Here is a 22147-nt window from a genome sequence, read left to right as displayed (position 1 = left end):
TTGTGATGGGTCCAGGGTGAGAATTTGAATAGGAAACAGGAAAGACTCAGCACGTAGCCCTTGCTGACATCCCACTCAGCACTTCTTCTATCAGTGGCTGATTTAAGTGCTTCTTGCTTCCACTGCCTTCCAAATTACAACTTTGAGAGATTTCTTAACCTACTCTCCCACTTCATCCTGACTAATGGAGCCTTGCAGCTGAAGTGGATGCAAGCCATGGGAAGAGGGGTTTATGAAAAGGCCCTCAAACTAAATTGCACATGTATAATGGAACTGTTTTTATTCTTCTGCTCAGGTTTTGTGCCACACCAGTTAACAGTGGCATATGAATTCCTCACCGGTGCAGAGAGACGAGACTTTAGTGTTAAAAGCACCAGGACCTAACAATGTCAAAGATATAATTTAACAGGCTCAAAGGTAAAAAGCAAATTCTTAGCTGGGATTACAAGCAGAGATGAGGAGCGAGACAATTTCATTATTTAACACCTTGTGGTTTTTACATTGATGTAAACTGCTACCACTCTTATTTAGTATCATCTCACAGTCACTTTGCAACTGATGTAAATGACTGCTGGCAACTGATAGTTACACCAGCCATCCAGGGATGAGGTTACTAAGAGTGTGCAGGCAAGTAACAAAGGATTCCCTTCATTTCCTCCTATCTGCAGGAGAGGAGAATAAGAATAGAGATCCTTGAGCTGAGAACAAAGTCAGCCCCACTGTATGTTACATATTACTCTTTGAGGAGAAAAATGACAATGGGTTTTGGTTAGTGTGAGGTTGATAATTTCTAATTAAGATTTATTGGCTGGTTAACAACCCACTGCCAGAAATCAAGACATTTAGTCTGGTACAATTGCATTTTAATTGAGCCTTGTTGCATTTTTAAGTGGGCTCTAAGTAGTTTATAAGCCTTGAGTTAGGTAACATTTCCTAAGTAGGATATGTCACCTCAGTGACTTTTAGCAACAAAGTTCCTGTTTAGGGAACAGAGGTCTGCAAAGTGTTCATAAAGCTTTGTTACCCCTTCTGCAGAGGAGGGGTAACCTTCCTTCCCACGTGTTCTTGTACCAAAAGTTGGACTGAAATGCTTTGCCAATTTTTTCTGCTTTTCCCTTTTTCTGCTTACCTTCTAGGGAACTTGCTTTATAAACAATAATAGAATAGGGCTGGGAGGCCTTCTACACACAGAGAAGTTGTCCCAGTGAAGACTGTCTCCTCCATATGGCAACATATGTTTCTGTGCATTTTCTGATAGAGCAACCATCTCCCTGTGGCATTTGGGCACGGTATAATTAGCTGTGTACAGAAGTAGAGTGTTGATAACATTTTGCTGGAAGAGTGCCATCAGCATGACTGTTCTTGGTATTGGTTGCCTTAAGTAACACTGTCTTTAGAGAACAGTCATTGGAAATCTGTGGGCTGATCTTGCACACCCTGAGCTCTTTCGTGATTTTATCGTTAGTGGTGCCTAGAGAGTAGTCCTTTGAGTTTTGAATGTTTAACATGAGAGAGGTTCTGGCCTGTTTGTTTAGCTATGTATCTTCTTGATTGCAGTTTGACAGGATTAAACCCAACTGCAGATTGACATCATGACTGGATACAGAGACTATTCCCTCTTGTGATATACTTGCTCCCTCTTTTCTCCCAGCTTCTGTTGTCAATACGGAACATGACAAGAAAAGGGGAAAAAAATAATCCAGGGATGCTTCTCTTTAAAAAACTCAGTCCCTTGCAGGGTCTCGTCCCTGCCTTCCCTATAATCAAATCTTCCTGCCTTTTTGCCATCCTATGCAGACAGAATCCAGAGATTACAGTGGACCATGCAAGAACTACCCAAAGGGATGTATGAAAATATGATATACATATATGGAAATAAGTCTGTCTTAGAGAGCACCCAACAGCAGAGCTTCAGAGAAGAATGCAGAAAATGTAGGGTCACCACTGATGAGTAGGACACAGCAAGTTCCACCTTCCTGTAGGCAATTAGAGATTGGTTTATGGGATTATAACTTCTTTATTCATTTGACACTGTTTATGGTAATCTTGCATGTCCCATTATTCATGCAAGCACCCTGTAATCTTTTGGGTACTTTTAATCTGTTGATTCTCTGATAATCGTAGAAGCGAGTCCCAACAATCAATAATATGTTGGTCAGAATATTTTCTGATCATAAATGTACTGCTCTTGGCTTCCCCTTCTCCATTTGTAAAATCTCGTTTTGTGCTTACACAGTGCTCGGTTTTCAGCAAAGCTGCTGAGGCATGTCTATAACATCTGTGGGGAAAGGGAGGAAGAGCTAGTCCTGGGCTATGAGCCCCTAAGTCTACAACACAGCACAGCTCTGTGATGGCTTCCCTGTTTATTTGATCACCAGTAGCACTGAGTGATGTGGTTTGTTCCTCCTGAACCCAAGCTAACTCACAACTTTGATGCCTCAGCATGATGCACTCCAGCGCTTTCAGCTCCAAGAACATCATGGAAGGTGTTGGCTTGGGGTCACAGTGCCCACAGTACATTTACTTCCTGCTGGTGGTTGCTCTGTGGCCGTGACGGATGGCCAAACACAGCACCAGCTGGATATTCTTTAGCAACAGAAGTAATATCAGTTATTTTATTCTGCAGAGAGTAGGGTTATATGATCTCACATGCAGTTGGAGCAGGCACCCTGCTCAACAGACATTCTTGTGTACTATGTTGTCATTGAGTAAAGCAAATAGATTTAAAAAAGGAACAAAAGGGGCCAAAACATTAGACTGGGAAAGGAATTTTCCTGCCTTTACTTGGGATATGTCAGGGTGTCCAGAAGAAAGCTAAGACTCACACCAGCTGCTTCAACTCAGAAGAACTGACTGAGGTTGGAGAAAGGCTGAGTCCTTGAGATGTGGTAAAGTGATACAGCCAAGAAGATTTTAGAGCACAGAGTCCTCAAATGTATGTACAAAATGAGGTAATACTGGTAAAGACAACAGCAGCTCTTGCTTCCACACATATACTGGAAGGGTCTTCTTTTATGCTCAGTAAGTGTTTTTATGCCAGTTCAAAACAACCTATGTATCACACCAGAGCTTGAAAGCCCAGATATTCTGAATTGTGTACGTAAATATGTGTATGCTCATATTCTGATTTGGCTCAGAAAACTAATCCTTAGGGCAGCATTTATTTTGATGCCTTGTTAGGTTTGAATTTGGAGAAGCTATCGGGTCAAAGAAATGGGTACATTTTTTAAGTTCCACAGAAGGGTTCCGTCACCACAGAAGGGCAAAGTTTAGCAAGTACTTTGTCCATAGCTGCAGGTAGATGCAGAAAAATTTGTCCTGAACTTCTGGTTTCTGCAATATTAATAATGGTTTCTCCTTTGCTGTGTGTGCAAATCGAGTTTGGCTGCCTCTGTGTTCTACGTGGTAGGTACATTTGCTGGTGTCATGTGATGATCCTAGAGTTTGTGTAATTTTTTATTCCCCAGCTCTCTTGTAACTCTAGAAGCTGAGCAAATTAACTTTTGAAGAAAGTATGGCTGCAATTTCAGTAACGACAGAACAAAATAAAAATTGGAAAGTATAAAAGACTTCATTTTCTCAGAGGTTGTCAGTTCCTCAAAAAAGCCCAGGGGCACATAAAATTCTGCCTTTTCCTAGCAAAATCCCTAAAGAGGTGCCTGGGATTTGTGAAGCCAGAACAGAGAAAAAACATGTTTTCGGGTTGTCTGCTGGGACATTGACTGAAAGGCTCAGGAAAATCAAGGTCAAGTCCTCCATGTGTCCTGTGGCTGTGAAGCAGGAATGCTGGCTTTTTTGAACTGGAAAAGCAGCCTGTACCCCAGCTCCCACTCTCACCTGTGTTAGTCTGAACTACTGGTGAAAAATAGCCGTTCACCTCCAGCCACGCTCGCAGTGTGTTCTCTTCCCCACACGACACCACACCAGAGCGCAGGGGCTGTTGGGCTCCATCTGAGGTACATTTCTTGGTCAGAATTTGGCAGTCACAGAGGTACAAAGAGATTTCCGTCTTTTCTGACCTGCAATCTTGACAGGAAATACAGTGGAGGGAAAGATAAAAACAAGAAGGGAGCAAATGAGGTTTTCTCAAGGCAGGGCTTCTCTGCCTTGAATTGGTGCAGATAGAAGAATGGGAGGAAGCAGCCTTTGAGGGCTGCTTGAGAGGCAGGCTTCTATTAATAACCTTGTTTATGTGGTTCTAAGGCATTGTTAGAGAATTTCTGCAGGCTGCAAGTTCCTTCTCCTGTTGCTTGGGACATACCCACCTCAATTTTTTGTTTTACTCAAAACACAGAACGTTTAGGAACGCTTTTTAGAGGAGACTGCCTTTATACCCGCTTCTCCCTGCAACGTCTCGTGTCCTCTAAAGAGGCATGAAAATCCTCACGTTGCCTCAGACTTAAAAGAGCCTCCCTTCTTAGCTGCAGTCCCAGTTGAGGAGAAGATTCCCTCCTTTCCGCTACAGAGCAAAGAATGTTCGCTTGTAATTGCAAAAGCCTTTCCGTGCCAGTTCTCCTCTCACCTGTGCTATTTGCAACTAGTGTTTCCTTTAAGCTCTCCCTATTTGTTCCCACCATAGCAAACATTCAGAAGGGAACCACAAAGGTTGTTTGTTCCACATCCTCATTGAACTGCCATTGTTTGCAGCAGCAGTGGACAAAGGCTTGGAGAGTTAAAAAAAGAACATTTGACAGTAATCTTTGGCAGTACAGTAGAGTTGGAAAGTATGATTTTAGGCAGGGTTTCCTACTGTTTATTGGGATATATTGTAAAGTAATGAGTTAAGGCCCTCTTTAGCCCCCTGAAAATAAGACATCTGTGATAAACTGTGCTGCTATCCCTTCATTTCCCTTTTTCTGCTCTTCCCCCTTCCCAGAACAGCGTTAGGTTCAGGTATTTTCTGCTGGTGATTATATGCAAAAAATTTTCCCAGTGATAAGACAAGGGAATGTTCTAAGCAAGTAACAGGGTGTCTCCAGACTGTAATTCCTGAAGAGCCTGCTAGTGTTCTTTACATCTAATCCTATCACACCAATGCTGCCCCACCAAAACAAAAGGAGTTTTAACCCTTCCCAGTGAGAGCCTGAGGGGATGTGGGGGTGCACAGCAGCTCTTGAAATTGAGCATCTGAGCTTGGTAATAGGACTGCAATGTTCAAGCTGTTGCTGAAGAACTTTGAACACAGCTGGAGCAGATGGAAAAGACATTTACTTTGGTGCTGTTGGGACGGGAGAGCTTTTCTGCAGGGTTGTTGGTTTTGTTTTTGTTTTTTTTTTTAAATCTCCACTTTATATTTTATTGAGTTACTTTCTATATTAAATTAAATGGGCAACTACATTAGTTCAGGCATGCAGCTTCCAGCAGCAGTCCCATAGTCACAGGGGTCTCTCTCTGCATTAACATATCTATATTTAAAGCTAAGCCATCTCAGCAATTTATAGAGCAATGTACTGTATAATTTAACAGATAACAGAAATGGCACAAACCAAAGAACTACCATATATGAGAGAAGGGAAAGAAAGCATATCAAGAAAAGCCATTAAAATATTACCTGTTGCCCAAAGCCTACCAAAAGACAAACCCACAAGCCCTACAGTCTGCTTATAGCTCCCAACACACAGCAACCATGTAAATCTGTGACACTTTGAGATCTACTGGCAGTAGCTTCCCTTCTGTTTTGAAAAATTCAGAAGTCCAAAGGCTAATACAGCTGCCTGAGAACCGAGACAGGAGCGTGCTTATAAGGACAAAAATGCTATATAAAGTACTCTGTATGGTCTGGTGACCAGGCTTGATATCTGTGGTTTGCTGTAGTGTGAAAGGTAATGTCCATGTGATGTGAACTGAAGCAAGACCTACCAGTCATCTGGTAAAGCGCTTTTTTTTTTTTTTTTTTGTGCCAGCTGCCTCCAGCATAAAAGTTTTTTCAAAGGAAGGCAAATATGTCTGAATGCTACCCTTGACTCAGTGTAATGGATGGCTGGCAGATATCTCAGGAATTCTTTCATGGTGATATTTAAGATTATTTTAGAGTGCACCTCTAAAGATTTGGGATATCAGAAGTATCAGGTGTGTCCTCCCATGTGCCTCCTAGGAATACCCCACATCCCAAAGGAACTGGCTGGCTGAAAGCTTTACAAAAGATCCCATGCTGTATGGCCTCTGCTGTCCTCAGCCAGAGCAACTGTTCTGCTGGTATTCTCTGTGCCTGGGCCCACTGGGAACCTATAGGAAAATCCTGCCTTCCCCCAGCGAGTAATGAGTAAGTGCTAGAGGCACTTTCCTGTATGTATTGACGCTGTGTCTTTTGAAGCCGAAGTTCCCACAGCGTATAAAGGCTGTATCCCTCCCTTTGATGCCAAATGAAGGCTAGGGTCACTGTATTTGACCTCAGTAACTCAAGGTTTGAAATGGAACAAAAAAGAGTCAGTAACCACTAGAAGTGGCCCATGAGGTCTGATCTCATGTAATACAATACTCCATGACAAGAGCTTCCACTGTTGCCAGAGCAAAAAAGAGTGTGACCTACAGCATGGGCAATCTCAATTCTTCACAGCAGAGAACTGGGGTAAGCATATCTGTAGAGAAACTCAGAGATAAACATCTCTTGTTGTCCCATCTGTACATCCCTCCAGTGTGATGAAATTGCCACTACTGGTCTAGTAACAGAATGTCTAAAGCCATCTGGCAAAATTAAAATGATTGGGATTTGCTCCTTTTTGCAAATAATACGTCCCTGCATCAAACTCCACAGTCCTCCTAAACTATTTTATGTGGGAAAGGCATGTGAAGGATTCCCTTGTCCAGCTGCTGGTATAGCAGTGCTGATTTTCATTTCTTGAATCAGTCATTCTCATCTGGGTGATGATGCTTCCCTGGGCTGTGGCATCATGCCATCCTGTTTTCCATAAGCCACTGTGCAGACACAAAGAGTCTGGATTGCTCGCCAAGTGTAGAACAAGGAGAAAATCAGCAGGTCTAATGTTGAAATTATTGATATCGTTTAAAAGTAGTCTAGTAAATACAATGGAATCAATCAGAGCAATCAAGACAGTCATTAAAGCTTAATAAAGTTGAGTGATTCATCTTCTGCTGTAATATTTGCAAATAATTATCCTACTTAAGGTTTAAGCTCCTTGAGAGTGTAAAGTCTAGGCAGAAGTGAGAAGAGCTGAGTCTAAGTCCAGTGCTAACTTCTGCCCTTACTGTCTCCTAAACTTTGTACCTTTTATTCCTGCTAATACTGCTTTGCGATACTGCGAGTTTAAGCTTGGTGAACTCTGTAGATGTTCAAGCAGTTGCAACACCGAGGTGGAAGCTTGACCTAGATAGCCCAGGATCTCATTTCCAACAAGTCCTCATCATCCATACAGATACAGGGATTCAAACCACGCACCCTTGTATCTGTATCCCGCCAGTGGCAGTGTGTCTGGGGAGCATCACCGTCCTGACGTGTGCACAGGGCATAGTGCAGCACGGAGACCTGCAGAGGTGGAAGCTAGCCAAGTGACACCTACAGTGTGGACTAATGCAGGTCATTTATTCTGTTTGGCAGGCGTTTGCCTCCAAAAGTTGATTAAAACTCGGAACAACTTTCTGCCCAGAAGAGGATGTAGCTGCACACCCTGACTCTCAGGTACAGCAGATGGTAGCAGCGACTGTTGTGGTGTGTTCAATGGTTAGATGTTTCCAGAGCATCAGGTTGCTGCTTTGCTTGGCTGAATCCCTGTTCATGAACATTCACTTTTGAAAGAGGTTTATTTAGAAGGGAGGAAACTATGGCACAGATAACTGTGGTCACCAAGGAGCAAGGATCTTAAAGGCAGGTCCTCATTTCTATCTGCAAAGGCAATGATAAACAGACTCAGCAGGTTAGCTGTTATATTTGTGTATTAAATAAAAGGCATTCACTCCGAGCAGAGAGTATGCACAGTTACTTCAGTTCAGCTGATATACACTCATTAAGCTGTAGTAACTAATTCACTTGGAATTGTTTCTCCGAGCCCTAAATCGGAGCCTTTCAAATGGTGTTAATGCCCTACCCTGGCATAGAAGGAAGGGCTAAGACACTGATTTATCAAAGGCAAGAAAATCTTGCCTAAAACCGAAACAGTTAAAAAGTACACCTTAGATCCCACCTAGGCATTTTAGCTTTTTCTCAGCCCAAGCAGGAATTGAGTTCATATGAAATTTTGGTCATGAGGTCAAAATATGCTTTCCAAGTTGTTCTTACTGCCTTATGTGTTGTCCTTGTTGATGGATCACTGGACAACATCCCTGTATCTATCTCACTCTTGCGGGGATTTTGTATTCTTTGTGCCCAGGCTGAAACTATATTTCTTGCAAGGAACTTGTTGGTAAGATGACCTTTTTAACAGTGGAAGTCTGCACAGTGTTTACCAAGCAGTGGGACCAGGCATCTTGATAAAGACCAGCTAGCTTAACTGCTCCACAGCACCCCAGAGTGGGCAAGAGTCAGGCACATGTCCAGACCCTGCAATACGAATCATCACTATAGTAATGAGACCAGCTACTTTGATAATACTTGTAAAATACAAGGGGTAAGGAGTGACTGAAGAGCACATGGAGTGCCTCGTTCAGACCCCATCTCAGCCGTTCTGCCGTCTGCTGTCACTGAGACACCAGCGTGCCTGGGGATCATCAGCCACTTAAAGCTCTTTCCTCGCATGGATGGGGAGTGATTCAGAACTGCACTGCTCTCCTCTGAGTGAAGCAGAGAAAAGTATGTGGAGAAAACAGGCACCAGCTTCTTTTATTTCCTGATGGCTCCACAAAGATTGAGCCCGCTGTAAAAAATGTTCTACTAAGACTGAGAGAGGATTTGACCTTAAATCATCCTGTAAAGGTGCTTAAATCTCTAAACTAGACAGTCAGACATATCTCTCTTACCTGGGGCAATCAGAGACTCAAACATGAGGTATCTTTCTTTGAGAGCTGTACATCCATTCTGCCAGCCCACGCTTATCTCATGTTTGTAGTATTGGACTGATAATGCAGAAAAACCCTGTTCTCTCACAGGGAACATGTACTCCTTGACCCTTAGCCAGAACACCTTGCTTTTCACCAGGCAGAGAGCATCTTTATGGGGAGGATGGAAAATCTCTTTCTGGGGAAAACTGGTGCCTGAAATTTTAGACCTTTGTGTTAATACAGCACTAAAAAATATCCATTTAGTTCATGCAGGAAATTAAGCAGCACTTAAATGAATTGTTATCTAGCTTTCCAGTGATGAGTTATGTTCAGTTTGGGAACACACAGCATTCAGAGTGAAAGTCTCTTAAGCCAGCCTCTGAATGCATGCATTTCTGCATTTTCAGTGCCTAAATATTTGCCATTTCCCACACGGGGATGCTGACATGGCATTAACTTTCTGCAAACATTCCCTGAAATGGCAGTCTGGGGACATTCAGCAAAAGGCTTAGTCTGGGTTATAGAACGGAGCATGCCTGTGCTCTGATGCTTGAATCAACAAGAGAAAGGTTTAGGTCCATTGTCCCCACACAATTATTTTTTTAACTTCATATGGCATGTGACTCTGCCAACTAGTCGCAGAGCAAAAGCTGTTCTAGAGCAGTGTCAGGCTTTGCTCTTCATTTTCAAGTGTAGGGAAAGGCAGCAAAAAAGACTGTTGGAGATGGTAGTCCAAGATTAGAACTTAGGATCAGCTTCTCAGTTCATTCAGTGAGATCTGCTGTGTAGCTTGTATCCTTGTACCTTGATTTTCTCCAGATGAGAGAAGCACCTAGCAGCTCCCATGGTTCTGACTTTGATGCTGTCCCAGCACATTTTGCTTTCTTTTCTCTCACCAGGAGACAGAACATCTTGTCAAGTGGAGATAGCTATTTTGGTTTGTTTACTTCCACTGGGAGGTGGGTAGAAAATGCAGAGTTGGGAGATTCAGCAGGAACGACAGACACCAACCCCCTTCCTCCCTGATAACCACTATGGAAGAGAAATAGAGACGAGTGATTGCATCATGCAAAGTGCTAGGAAATCCTTGGCCAAGCAACAGCAGAAAGGTAGCGTAGAAGCATTCCCGCTTTTCACTCAGAACTGCCCTTTGTGAGTTTGACTGTATTTTTTAAGAAGCAGAGACAGCTCTGTGCGATGCCAGAGAATTTACCCAGATAATTGCACACGAACAGAGACAGTTGTACTAGGAATTGCATGCCCATTATTTATATTCCAGGAAGAGATGAGAAAAGAGACCTTAGCAGTGCTCCCCATCACTGCCTCTTCCTGTATCCTGAGCTTCCATATAGTGGTGTCTGTTTATTTGACACAATCCAGAATATGTAAACAGTTAGTTTAAAATTAGATAGAAAACCTCTAGGGGAATGATGAAATAGAAACATAGTAGATGGCTGCACTTATGATGTATGTTCACTTAGTAAAGAAGGCACAAAGATGAATGCAGTGGCTTGTTTATCACTCCCTAAATGTATGTGAACAACTTGATGAGGTGACATGAGCATCATGTGCCACTTGCTAGCAGTCTGCAGAGACTGCACGCTCCAGTATGCCATGAAAACAGTTGTTTTCATCTAAGGGCCATGTTGCACCCTGGATAATGTGGTCTACAAAAGCTATACCTTTAGATTGTGGCGGCTTGACCTCAGCTAACAGCCAAACTCACACCCAGCCACTTGCTCACTCCCTCCCTGGCAGGACAAGGGGAAAAAAAGAACAGGAATGAGAAGGCTCATGGGTTGAGATACAGACAGGCAGATTGCTTACCAATTACTGTCACGGGCAAAGCAGCTTTGAGTTTAGGAAATTAATTTCTTGTCAATTAAAATAAAAATGTAATTGCTAATTTTGGAAGTGGGAAACAAAAATACCCAAATGTTAAAACACCTTTCATCCCCTCTTGTCCAGACTCCTCTACCCTCCCCAGGCAGCGCAGGGGGCTGGTAGTTATGGTCAGTATGTAGTAGTTCCTCTTTGCTGGTCATGTCCCTCTCATACTTTTCTTCTGCTCTGGTGTGGGTTCTCCATGGGCTGCATTTTCTGTCAGGAAAATCTGCTTCTGTGTGGCTTGTGTGTGGGTTCTTCCATGAGCTACAGGGAATATCTGCTGTGGTGCCAATGTAGCACCTCCTCCTCCTCTGAGCTTCGTGTTCCCTCTGCTGTTTCACACTCTTTTTGCTCTGTCCTCTCAGTGGCATTTTCTGCCCCTTCTTAAATATATTTTCACTGAGATGCCACCAATTTGGCTGATGGGCTCAGCTGTGTCCTGCAGTGGGTCTGTCAGGGAGCTGGCTGCCACTGGCTGTGTCCAGCATGCGGCAGCCCTCTTCTCACAGGAGCCTGTAGCCTCCTCCTGCCCAACTACTAAAATCTTGCTACATACATTGAGTACATGTACACAGGTTATTTTAGAACTCCAGCCACTAGAAGTACGTTGATGGCAGTACAAGCCCCAGGAAAGGAGAGCTGCATTTGCCCTGGCCCTTCCCTGTTTGCTGGGGAAAAACTCCTTTCTGCCTCTCACAAGGTAGCGCGTGGGAAAGCAGGACTCCATAGCTGAGAAACTGGCCCTGGGTCTGAGGTGAAGTCTTGGTCACAAGGTTTTTGTGGGGTTTTCTTTGTCCATACATTGATGTTACCAGAACCATCCTCACTGGTTGTTAGGTGACATTTTCATGATGTGGAGTCATAACTTTGTGTGAGGAGTGGCCTGAGCAGTGAACCTTTGAGAGAAAAAGCACAGGAGACTGTGTGCAAAAGATGATGAATCCAGTGAGCAAAGCAGGGTAGACACAAGAGGAATATGCCAGTACCATGAAGGGAATGATGACTGACAAACTTTTTTCCAAGTTGCCTGGTAGAAAATGCAGTAGGATGACCACAGGTATTCGGATCTACTGGGAGAGAAGCCTGAAGACTTATTGGCATTTGAACCTTGTATCCCTGGTGGGTATGTTTATCCCCTTCTTCATCAACCTCACTTCCTTTTAGCTGGTTTTCCCAAAGCTATCACATCTCTCCAACCACCATGGTTTCATTGCCATGCTGTACCGTGCTTATCTCTTGGCTGATGCTTCAGCTGTAAGATCTTTGGGGTAAGGGGAAGTTGTTCTGGTCAACGTGACTCTAGAGGATGCAACATTAGAAGGAAGAGATGAATCCAAACTCCCTTTCAGTCTGCATCCCCTTACCCACTCACTGGGATCTACCATATTGTTCCCAAAGACCTTGTCACTTCAAAATGCAAATTCATAAGAAAAACAACCCAGATGTAATTTCTAAACTGAATGCACATGGCAGAGCAACACTGGCAAGAGAAAGCAGCCCTCGAGGCTGTGATCGTACAGGTAATGAGGGAAGCGAACCTGGCACCTCTGGAACTCCCATATGCTCTTCTCTCAACCCAAACCCTGCAAATACAATGGCATGTTAGTGGCAAGGAAACAGTAAATCACGTTTTTTCCACCCTGAGCTACAAGCTGCAGCAATCAGACCCGTGGGAATTCAGACTTCTTCTCCAGCTCAGCTGGAAGGATTAATGCAGCAGACTTGAGGGGGTTCCGCTTCAAATCCCAGCTCCCTTGCCTCCCTAATTACTTCCATGTGTATTTGTGCAAGGCTGCATGTTGTCTGGGGTCTGCAGGTGGCATAGTGACCTTTGGGCTATAGGTGGGTTTTCCATGCTTCACCATATGTTACACGAATGAGCCAAGCAGTTAGAAGGCAATTGTAAGCACCCACGGCCAAGCAATCTCAATCTATACAGTGACTGATGGACTCTGTTTCTTTACCCTCACTCCTCCCTTTATGCTTTCTCCAGCTGTGAAAGAAGAAGGAGGAATTTCTGGCCTTAGTTTATAATGTTTAATTAAAAAGAAAAACCTTCATGCAAAGATAGCTTGCTTCCACATCTTTGATGTTGGTGCCTGTGGGAAATAGATGAGTTGGAAGTGTATTCTGGGTAACAAAATGTAAATGAGCAACCTCAAGCATTCTTGTGAGTTTCTCAAATCTCCAAATCAGTGGAGCCAGATCAATATATTTTCCCAGTGAATTCTGTTGTGCTTGGTGCCCTTGTACTGCTGATTGTACTGTTTTCTCCAGCTCCCTTAGAAGGCCTTTCTGGAAGTCTCCTCAGATATATATTAGCTTGTTCTCGGTGAGGCAGCTGCATTGTTGTGTGAGTGTTCTGCAGGGAGTGTTGTGTTTGCAGGGAAAAAGAAGCAGCAGTGGGTGCAAAAATCTGCCCATCAGTGCTCCTAGGGAGCACCCTGCCACTGGGGTAGAGTCTAGCTCTGCAACAACTTCTAATGGTTCTTTACTTTGAATGTAATGGGGTGCTGCAACAGGAATTCTTTGGGTTTTTCCTTTTATCTTCTTGAGGTTTTTTTGACAGAAAAAAAATATAAATGAGATCATGTCTGGTGCTTTGGTGAATATGGAAAACCTGTCAAAAGCTTTCGGGGCAAAGGAAGTGGCTCAAAAGAATGGCTCATCTCAGGAGTTTGAAGTGCTGGCTGCTGGTTGCAGTGGGATAATTCACATCCACCACTCCGGGATATGTATGTCCTGCCTTATATTTCAGGCAGCTTGGAATATAAAACATGATTAACTTCTAATTTATGTTTTTCAGCAGTTTCTTCAGATACGTTCTGCTAAGATCTCTGGGTTAGTTTCACAGAATTTCTCTCTTCACAGTTTTGTTAAGCTCACCTAAGACATGTGTTATACGCTGAAAACAGATGTATGAAGGGCTGACTTGGTGGCTTTGAATCTCCCTGGAATGAATGCTTGCCCCTGGCTCTTGCGTCCCTCCTGGTGTTATATTGCCACTGAGAGGGATAAGGCTGAATGAGAAGCCACTGCCCACTGTGGCAGGAGAGCCTAGCCTCAGCGGGCATTGCCACAGGGCACGTGGCTCAAATGCCCTGCTGTCTGAAGGACCACACAGAGGAAGCCTTTTGGGGTGAGCTGTGCTAGGGAGGACTAATTTTGTTTATTAGTGTCTTTGCCACGTAGCTGCCACCGCTCCTTCAGTGCATCTCTGTAACGACTCAGTGTACCACACAAGAACTGTATGTGGGCAGGGCACCATCCCTCCAGACCTTGTGGCAGTGTTGTTCACTTGTGCTGTCTCTGATCCTCTGTTACCAGGCTTTTCTTGTGAACCACCAGAAAGTCTGCCTAAGGTGTGCTGCCTGACTTATGCTATGCTCCCTCTGTGCCCCAAAGCATGAGGGAGCCAGGATCTCTGTGTGTTTGGCCTTTTCCACCCTTTCCCACTGCTCCCCCAGCACATCTCTGCTGGGACCTGTTGGGCAGGGCGACCTGCTCTGGCAGTGGTCGTGCCCAGTCTCTGCTGGTGAAGAGAAGATGGGGCATGGGAGGTAGGTCTGGATAGATGTCAGGAGTGTCACAGAATCACAGAATCATTCAGGTTGGAAAAGACCTTGGGATCATCAAGTCCAACCATCAGACCAACTCTACAAAGTTCTCCCCTACACCACATCCCCCAGCATCTCATCCAAACGACCCTTAACCACACCCAGGGATGGTGACTCCCCCTCTCCCTGGGCAGCCTATTCCACTCTCTGACCACTCTTTCTGGGAAAAATTTTTTCCCAATGTCCAGTCTGAACCTCCCCTGTTGCAGTTTAAAGCCATTCCCTCTTGTTCTGTTGCTAATTCCCTGTGAGAAGAGACCAGCACAACCTCTCTGCAATGTCCTTTCAGGTAGTTGTAAAGAGTGATGAAGTCTCCTCAGTGACTTCTGGCAACCTCAACTCTCTGCTTGGCGCAGTGTTAGAGGAGGGTCCCCAAACAATTGTGTTGTGTCTGTGATGACAGTTATAGGTGCAGCATCTGCCAGCAAGATGGCTCCCATCTCATCATAGCTGTGTTCTTCCTCTGGGCAAGTCAAAGGGGATCCCCCTTTGACAGGGGATTTCTTCTTGCCGGCATGCATCCTAGGACAGGTGTAACTGATCAGTGGGCCCCATAAATGGAAGCACTGACAACTTTCCTGTTGTATAAAGGAAAAATCTTCATGTGTGGAGTGGCTGACATGATTCAGAGCCCTCCAGGCAAGGTGTTGTAGTTTCTGACATGGTGGCTTATAGAAGTGCTTTAGCTAGTGTGGTTTCTCCAGACGGCATGTGATGGTAATGTACATCACTGCACGTGGGGAAAATGGTATGAGTCAAGGTCACACAAGCTTTCTTCCCTGGGACTTCAGCTCTCCCTGGCATTCTCCCATTTTCCTTAAGGACTCAACTGTGGGGACAGTCAGAAAACTGGCCCAAAAAGCGCCGCTGAGGCACTATAATGGTCTGTTTGATACAGGCTCCAATCACTGTACTCACTGTTCTGCAGGGTGTCCGACTCCCCTCTCCTCTCGCAGACCAGATGGAATCCTGATGATTCCCTGATTGTATTTGTGGGGAGGCTGAATCGGAGGGAACATATGCAGAGGACAGTGTCTGAGTAGATTAGGGCTGTTTCAATCCATTTGTTTTCAAATACACCATGTTTGGTTTGGGCCATGTGGGGCTTGTTTGATAAAGGAAGAACCATACTAATTGAATTCACTGGGTCAATGGCAGTTCACCGGGGGGGAGGGCGAGGACTCTGCCGGAGGGATCCGCTATTAGGCAGGAAACTGCAAGAGTTTGGCTTTTCATCTTGGCAAAACTCACGGGTCCTGATCCCCCAGTGAGCCTCACGTGACAGTGGGAAGCCCACTGCCTAAGAAACTCACAGCATCGTAAAGGCTTCTGCCTGATGCAGGAGGATAAAACGAGCTCATGCTTTGTCTCTGAGCTGCTGGTCCAGTGTGTTGGTGGTGAAGGGATGGACCAAAGCTAGCTGAGGAAAACTGCTTAACCGTCTCAGAGCCAGTCTCTTCTCTTTGCAAACCTTACCTAAAGGAGTCTGGTGAACAGCAGCAGCTCCTTGTCCAGACTCCCTTAGAACAAAGGCTCTGCGTCCTTGAGCTACTTGTGGAGTGAGCCAGTGTATGGAGAAAATCAGGCAAATAGGGAAGATAAAAAAACCACATGAGTGTCTCTACCACAGACTGAAGATGGGATCACTATGACTAGAAGCAAGAGGTGATGCAAATAATTATTTAAAAAAAAAATCAATGAGAATAGCAACTTTAATTTTTCTGCTGGAAATTGCCACAGGCTATGTTCAAGGGCAAAATCTATATCTGTGTGTGTGTGTTCTAGTGGGGAATATTCCATCTGCCCCAATAACCTCTCTTAATAGTCCCCACTGGCTTCAGGGGAGGCTGGCAGTGTTGACCGAGCATGAATCTAGTCTGCTGTGATTGCCCTACAAATGGGAGGCGAGTGGAAAAGCAGCGGGGAGTCCCTAATTACTTCCACAGAATATAAATACACGATGGCTTTGACAGCTTCTGGACCCAAGAGCGGTATCCCACTGCCTGGCACACCTCATGTCAGAGAACAGCTGGCTGTAGTCCCACCTCCATCAACACCACTGTCAGTGCTGTGGGAGGAAAGGGAGAAGCAGGAACATGTGAACAGTGTGACACTTGATGAGAAATTGCCTGTTAGCTACAGCAGGGCTGGCTTTGTGGATCCTGAGGCTTTGACACTACCTGAATTTCAGTGAATAGCTATGCCTTTCCTCCTTGGCTTGTGATTTGTGCTCAGTGCCTAATTCTCCTGTCAAAGACACGGCCTTACACGTGTAGAGAGGATGTCTTGTTACTGTAAAGTCACACTAGAATGTGAAGAGAGTGGTCACCTGTTCAGTGGGGACCCAGCCTCATTAAAGTGGTGGATTCAATTAATCTTCAGGACAAATCCTGGAAGATGGCAAGTCATCCTTTTTCTCCTTCATAACTGCCCTTTATAGTGAACCTGCTAAAGGAAGCAAGCGTTAACGAACATTCCCAATTGATGAGGGAAACCTACTGTGTACAGAAAAACGACAGTTCCAGCTGCCTATTTTGGGAGCTGTTCCATCTTCCTCAGGCACACTGGCATATTCCAGTGCAAATATACAGGTAGGGATAAATTCCTTTGGTGTAGTTTTATCTTGGGTTCAAGCGATATGTTATGACAAAGCATTTGTGTCACTTGATGGTGTCTGCAAGGCATTATTGAGGCAGAACTGTAATATGTGCAGCAAATGTTGGTGTAGATATGGCTCAGTAGCTCTCATGATGAAAGGTAGTGGAAACTGGCTGGTACGTGCTGTTTGGAGAGCTGTGCAGTCCCTAGGAGCAGCAGTTGTTTCCAGGTGATAGGATTAGTGGCTGCTGGAATCTGAAGTCGGGGTGCTATAGGAAGAGCTATTGTTCTGCTATTGTTCTGCAGAAATTATTTTAATAACATCTGCTCTCCATATACAGACAGGAATGCTCATGTCATCCATGCATTTAACTGGTTTGTTGTCTTTTCCTGTAATAAAGGATTATTGCTAATTTCACTGACTGAAGTGAAACTAAGGCACTGAATTCATGCAGCCTCTTGAATATGTATATATATCTCATTCTGAATCTCACAGTTTGGATGCATCTCTAACGCACTGCAATTACTTTAGTCTTTACTGAAATGCAGCTTCCTTTGAGTGAATCACGGTAGACTGGCAAAGCAGTGTTAAATGACACTCTGGCAGGAAGTAAAGAGGATAATATTTCACTGAAGGAAAATTGCAGGAAGTCAGTAGAATGTCTGTTATCTTAGCTGGAGCTGGCATTTGGCCTGGTTACTAAAGATAACACCTTTTCTTTCCTCCAAGACTTGTCACTAGCTGCTTTATGACCATGTATCTTGATTTACATCTCACTCAGAACACCTCCAGCTGCAGAGCATCACCAGTGCCTGGGGGTGACTCAAGGCTTCTTAACAGTGTAGACAAAGTTGAATTTTTCAGCCCCCAAGATGAGGGACAGGCACGAGACTTCTTTTTCCACAGGCAGGAGAAGGCTAACAAGAAGGGGAGCAACTGTAATTGCAGGCTGAAGGGGAGAGCACGGAGGAACTGGGTTTGCTACAGCTACTGCTGCCAGACACCTGAGAGCAATCAGGTAAGTGACTGCTGCATCTCTTCCAAATAACCCTGACTTCTGCCTGAGCAGCCACAGCCGCTGCCAGCCTGCCTTTCCAGAGCTTCCCCAGAGACTGAGTAGGCAGCATGCTGTCCCTGAGCATGCTGCTGTCCTAGACAACTCACTCTCTCACTTTTTTCTGTGACTGGCATCAAGCTGAAGTTGTGAATTCTCATCTGGCATAAGAGAAGAAAATCACATCTGACTCATAGCAATTGTTGAGATCTGGATTTATTTTCCAAGGCCTTGTCAATGCTACAAGCTACTTAATTTCCAGGATCTAACAGGACTGCTGCCTGCCCCAAAAAGATTAAGTGCGAAATGTGCACAATGATCAGTTGGATGTTTCTGATAATTTCATGAGGAATAGGAAATAGTTAATTTTAGAAACTGTTGATTATGGATGGAGGTGTGTTTTGTGAGTTGCGTGCTGCCAGTCACACTGAGCGCTAAGGAAGTACCACTCCTGCTTCCTAAATGGTTGGGTGGGGTTGCCAGGGAATGTTGTTAAGGGACACGCATTTACTCTACAGCTTGAAAAGTAAAAAGGTTATATCTCCAGCTGATATTCCTGTAAATCAGTTCATGACTAAGTCCCTGCTCACTGTGACAGGCTCTGATGTGAGCTTACAACTTCTCTTGGTGACTGGGGGAAGTTGCCCCGTTTCTACCACAAAGATCTCTTGTGACCTCAATAGCAGCTCATCTTGGCTGACTGATTACAGAGAGATTAGAACTAGTTGTTCTGCTGCTTTGGTATTTTTGTTCACACTCTTCTTCTTCTGAACTCTTTTCCTAGTTTCCTTGAACTTCTATCTCCCTCTGTGTTGCCAAACTGTCATGTGTGCATCTGGGAGGCATTCCAACTTCCAGTTGCAAAATTGGGTCACTCCTCATACACGCACATTTACAGTCTTTTGCAGATGCCCAGGCTCTAAGCATAGCACTAGGAGAACCTAAAGAAGTGCTGTCATAGCCTGTTGCTTTCAAAAATTCCCAGTATTGTCAGCCAGCATTAACTCTTATATTTGTTCTCTCTGACTGTCTGTCTACAAAAACAGATCTTGTAATGATCGCCCAGCTAAGGATGAATTATTAATTTGAGATGCTGAAGGAGATTTGTGTCAGAGCCCAGCTTTGGATGGGTGACTTACACAGAGCTTAAAAGCATCTCTAGCTCATCTCCCTGCCTCATTCTGCATTCTGTGCCATTTCTCTCACTGCCTCGGGGCAGAATGTTTCAGAAAGTTGGAGTGGGAATATTTTTATTCATCCTGTTACATGAAGTTAATCTCGTGTAGCAAAGCAGCTGTGTAATGTTTTTATTAAATCTCATGTCTTCCCTTGGGTGTGATTAAAATTCAGGTGAAGGGTTTTTTTAATTTTATTTTATTTCCCCACTCCCAATGCTCTCAAGGGGCCATTAGGCTTCATTCTTAATAGCTTGCCATCCCTTTGCTTCTGCTGTTCCTGCTCCACACGCGACTGCACTTCTCTGACTGATGAAGGGTGAAAGCTCTTTAGTGACTCGTGCACATGCTGCACATTAGTGAAGCCATTTCTAGCTCAGGTGAAGGGACGGCTGCTCCCTAGCATATTGAACAAAGCCTTGGTTGGCAAATTCTCTGTTTGCCTGATTATAGCCCTGGAACACAGTGAATCCCAATTGGAAGGAGACCAGCTGCTCTATCAATACCCTGGGCTTCCCAAAACTATTGCTTCATTTCAGTGGCGGTTTCCAAGAAAGAGTTTCCATTCTCATCCTTTCTAACATGCCATTGCTTCTGCTTGTGACAGAGGTATTTGTCCCCATTCTGTCAGGTTAAAGAGAAAAGCCCCTTCTGCCTGTCTCTGACCCTCCTTTCCCTACTTATTCTCCACTTTGTGTCTTTATCTGTGGAACTGAAATGAGAAAGGCAACACAGAGACCTGGTAGAGAGTGGGTGAGGGGTTATTGCAGAGATATGTGGGGGAAAGTAGAGAATGTTAAGAGTGAAAGTCCTGCAGAGAACACAACAAGGCTGGAGGCGGTGGGAGAAAATGAGCCTAGAAAAGAAGAGGAGATGAAAGCAGGAGAGTGACTGTGAGACGTACTGAGAAGAAGGAAGATCGAATATCTAGACCAGACTGCAGCTGGACAGAAGGAGCTAACCTGAGGGCTTGCACCGCTTCTTCCCCTCTGCACCTCTACTAGACCAATTGAAACTGTCTTAAAAGTGCTGCAGAAGCGGTTTGGGCAAGCCCCTGTTTTCCCTCTAAACTCTTTAGTCTTGACTCAGCTGTACTTTTCATGATTTCAGAAAAGCCCAGTTAACATTTTCTTCTTAATGTCTTTAACTTTCACAGCCACTTTTGCAATTTGTTATCACAGCCAGGATCACAAGTGCCAAACATGGCATGAAAGGCTGTGCACAGAGACTGGCTACAACGAAAGGGAGGAGCAGGAAACTTCAGAGCCTTTGTCAGGCTTCCTGTACTTCTCAGGTTTCAAGAGTTTGTTGGATTCAACCTTCTAGTAGACTGGAAGACTGTCTTGGGGATCTGTCAAACAGGATCCAGATTCTGGATCCTTCTCTGAGGGTGGCTCAGAAAAAAACAGGAAACAAGGAGATGCTTCTTTTCTCTTGCTTTATAAGTTCATCTCAATAGGTTACTAAAGGCTACTTAGCTAAGAGAATATGCCCTTGGCATTATATCATTGAAATCAGTCTAGTAAAACCAGGAGTGAAGTTGGCTCCAACCTTTAATAAATTCATAGTTTATCTCTTCCTGATAGGAAACAGCAGCTAGTAACTCACAATGTTGTTTAAAACATTCACAGCAGGACTCAGTCAGATAAAGGGCTCACAGAGTTCCAACCTGTGTTCCACAGTGGCCCACACAAATCCATATTTTTAAGCTGTAAAATAACCAGATTTGTACAACAGATGTTCTGACTAATGAGTGAAAGGATTTTCATCTTCAGGTAAAGAAACCTCACATCTGAAGTAGCAGATAGAGGTGCAGTGCTGTGGTTTGATCACAGGTTAGGAGCCCTAAACACTAACCCTGATGCCCACTTGGGGAAATCACTGCCTATTCCTGGCACTCATTTGCTCTTGCTTGTGAAAGTGGGAGGCTGGTTAATTAGTGTCTGGTGAAGGCTTCACAAGGGCCATTCATTTTATTATTCCATTTTTTTAAAATAACTGATCTAGCACCGAGTCTGCCTCAATCCCACCATGCAGCATTCAGCAATTTCACAGCTCTGATACCCAGCATGGATGCTCTATTCACTTACAAGCTCCCTTTTGTTGACAGAAGAGCAGGCTGCCTTACGCACACATGCACAGAAGGACTCTTGAGACTGAGGAAAAAGAAGAAAAACTTGTGCAGTTTTGTTTCTGCCCTGACTGTGTGTGTGCTTGGAAGGGGGGTGAATGACAAGTGAAAAGAGGTCTGTAGATAAGTACTATCTTTTATTAAAGAAAGTAACATAACTGAGAAAAAACAGAGAAGCTTCTGGGAACAAAAGAAAGCTGTGTACTTTTCAACAGCTACCCCAATGAGGTTTATAGTGGCATCACCATCCAATCACTGCTTCATGGACTTGTTAGGATATGACATCTCCATCTGTCACTGGGGATCGGTCCAGATCTTAAAAGCTACACCACACTTAGGGCACTGAATTTGATCATGAAAAATTCTGGGATCATGTGTGACGTCCATCAACTTTTATACCATGCAAATTGAGTGCCAGTTCAAGTCATTGGAACCGTGGTTGCATTTTACAGCCTTCTTGTGGTCATTTTACACAGCCATGAGTGTTTATCCCAGTGTTTAGACAGCGGACAGTCTAGCTTTTTGGATTTAATAAAATTCTGTTTTAAGTGATACCAGGAAAAACTTTAAGTCCTTCCATGCCAAAGGTCATAATTTCAGATAACTTGGTAGTGCCCGTGTAAAGCAGCTTCTGCAGGCAGGGGAATAGTTTTGCTGAAGGACACCACGCTACTTCCTTTCACCTAAGGGCCCGGTGGTGATGGCTGATATGGAGTTCTGGTCGTGCGCTGTTTTGTTTTTCTCCTTAACCAT

Source organism: Athene cunicularia (assembly GCF_003259725.1).
Source record: "Athene cunicularia isolate RWA chromosome 5 unlocalized genomic scaffold, athCun1 chr5_part1, whole genome shotgun sequence".
Classification (NCBI taxonomy): Eukaryota; Metazoa; Chordata; class Aves; order Strigiformes; family Strigidae; genus Athene; species Athene cunicularia.
This window is presented reverse-complemented; position numbering follows the sequence as displayed.